This window comes from Nannospalax galili, unplaced genomic scaffold (assembly GCF_000622305.1).
Source record: "Nannospalax galili isolate Female #2095 unplaced genomic scaffold, S.galili_v1.0 scaffold655, whole genome shotgun sequence".
In the NCBI taxonomy this organism is placed as follows: domain Eukaryota; kingdom Metazoa; phylum Chordata; class Mammalia; order Rodentia; family Spalacidae; genus Nannospalax; species Nannospalax galili.
In genome coordinates, this window is record NW_008337285.1 from 1,577,531 (window position 1) to 1,580,284 (window position 2,754).

Genomic DNA, 2,754 nt, shown 5'->3' on the forward strand with positions numbered 1-2,754 from the left:
CCCCCCATCTGCCCTTCTGGTAAATCTAGTCAGCCAGAGGTCCCTGTTCCAGGAGGATCAGCTGTTCCTCATCTACGACAATCCATTGTCAGTATTCCTTTGGATAGAATTGGGGTCTGCTGTTCATTTTTCAAGTAGTGTGTTGGGTTACTATCTGGAAGAGCCTTTATCCATCCTGGCCAACAACTCGACTGAAGGTATCGCCTGTCTGGCTTTGCTGTTTGTCGAGTAACTTTTAGCTATATATATGTATGCTCTTATGAAATTATATTGGCCCCTTTAATCTTTGGTTATACTTCCCTTTTGGGTGTATTGAATGATAGGGGCTGGGGACATAGTTCAGTGGTAGAGTGCTTACCTAGTGATGCATGAGGCCCTGGGTTCAATCCCCAGCACTGCAAAAACCACACACTGTGATGCATGCTGGAAATCTCAAGAAATGGAGGTAACAGGACCAGAAGCTCAAAGTCATTCTCAACAACATAGCAAGTTTAAGGCCAGCCTGGGCTACATGAGACTCTGTCTCAAAAGAAATTCACCAACAAGCTCTCAAATGGGTAATACGATATCCAACCTTAATTTCATTCATTCCCACTACTGACCACTAAGCTAAATTAGCACTTCTAAATTATTCACTCTATTATTTGGCATACTAAATTAGCACAGCCCTATTTTAAAATTCCTTTTTATTTCTCACACAATATGTATTTCATTTTCTCTTTTAATGGTTATCTTACCTTTTCTATCATAAAAGTGCCTTTGTTAATCAGTCAATATGCCTCTTCTTGCATCATTTCATTCTACCACATGCTTAACTACTACCATTTTCAGAAGTGTCATACCCATAATAGTGCGCCATACTTTCAAGTTCATGAACACCTTCCCCCTGAGATCTGTACAAAATATTATGAGATAGGCAGAATAAGCATTAAGCTTACTCTGTAGATGTCACTGTACTTTTTTAAAATCTGCTTTATAATTGTTTCATAGTTTTCAAATTCAATAACTATCTTTTTGTTTCTCTGATATCTTCAGTAAGCCTATTATGCATCTACTCCATTACCAACTACTCCTATTTAAGCTGATTAAGTCCCTAGTCTTCTCTCTTCCCAATAATTAATGGTTGTGTCTAAACATATAAAATACAGGCATTCCCAGATTTTCAAGACACTCCATGAAAAAAACAGATATACCAAATTCAAAGTAATGATAAAACCACTAATTTTACTAAGGTGAGGGAACAAGATAAAAAATAGTAATTATCTATGGCCCTATGTCATCCATATTCAGATATGCCTTTCAATATAGCTGAGAAATAAGAGGGTAAAGTAGGAGCCCTGATCTATAAATAAGAAAACATAGTTCATTCCCTGTATTGTGTGATCTTAAAGAAAGCCATTCTACCTCCTGGAGTTAAGCTTTCTTATCTATAAAATAAAGGATATTAAAAACAGCCTCTTAAGATTATTTGGCCTAGACAGACCAAGAACATGGTAATGATAGCCACTCCCTCTTTGCTGCATCTCCTGCAAGGATGAATTTCATTATCAGCAATCAGACTGTTGACAGTCCAGAAAATATCAACATCACCCTGAAGGGATGCACAGTTATTGTGCAGGGTCCCAGAGAAACTCTCCAGAGGAGCTCCAATCATATCAATGTAGAACTCAGTCTCTTTGGAAAGAAAAAGAAGAGGCTGCAGGTTGACAAATGGTGGGGAAACAGAAAGGAGCTGGCCACTGCACAACTATCTATAGCCACATCCGGAACATGATCAAGGGTGTTGCACTGGCCTTCCATTACAAGATGACATTATTATAAGATGCTTCCATTATAAGATACTCATTTCCCCATGTTTTTATTCAGGAGGATGGATCTGTAGTTGAAATTCAGAATTTCTTGGGTGAAAAATACATCTGATGAGGACAGGTATTGCTTGTTTGTGGGGGGGTGTGGAACCAGCGACCCCTGGGGAGGTGATGATTGGGGATGAGTAAGCACACCTTTCGCCAGCCCATGCCGCCCTCATTACCGGGGAACACTCAGATGTAACGGGGAGTCTAGTCAAGGAGGGACTCATTTATTGCAGGTGTTACAAAGCTTATAAAGGCACCTGGAACTCTCCCCCCCCCCAGGGTGTATCTTAAGGATGGTCACACGAGGATCATGCACTCCTCCGCAGTGCAGAAGTATTCTTCAGACTTTCAAAGCAAGCCAGGCCACGCCCCCAGTAATTTCCTTTCAGACCTGTGCAAGGTGGGACCTTTAGGTCCCCAAACTTGTTCTGTTTCCCAAACCCAAAAGGATGAATTAAGCCTTGAAGGGAATAATATTGAACTTATTTCAGATTCAGCAGCTTTAATTCAGCAAACCACAACAGTTAGAAACAAGGATATCAGAATAATTTTGGATGGTATCTATGTTTCTGAAAGAGAAACAGTGCAGCAGGCTGATGAGTAAGATCTCAGTTATCCAGCTCCAGAAACAAGACCCTGGATTATAGAAATGATTTCAGATGTCTTTTGGCACAACAAGACTTCTATTGATTTAGATTGCCTCTTAATCTTTTCCAGTTTCTTGGCAAGTAAGTTAACTAATACTCATTTGAAGGAAGAGAGCATTTTTTTTTTTTGGCCCTTCAAACAAGTAGTTTAATTCTGTTTCTTAAAAGAATAACACGACATCCAGAAACAGGAATGTGATATTCAGACAACCTAGGTGAATGTGCAGGACATAGAGCACATCAGGAAAAGC

General features: G+C 39.7%; 1 pseudogene; it reads left to right on the top strand.

Moving 5' to 3' along the window:
* Nucleotides 1-1,534: 1,534 nt before the first annotated feature.
* On the top strand, nt 1,535-2,460 carry LOC103733564 (annotated as a pseudogene).
* The last annotated feature ends 294 nt before the right edge of the window (nt 2,461-2,754 follow it).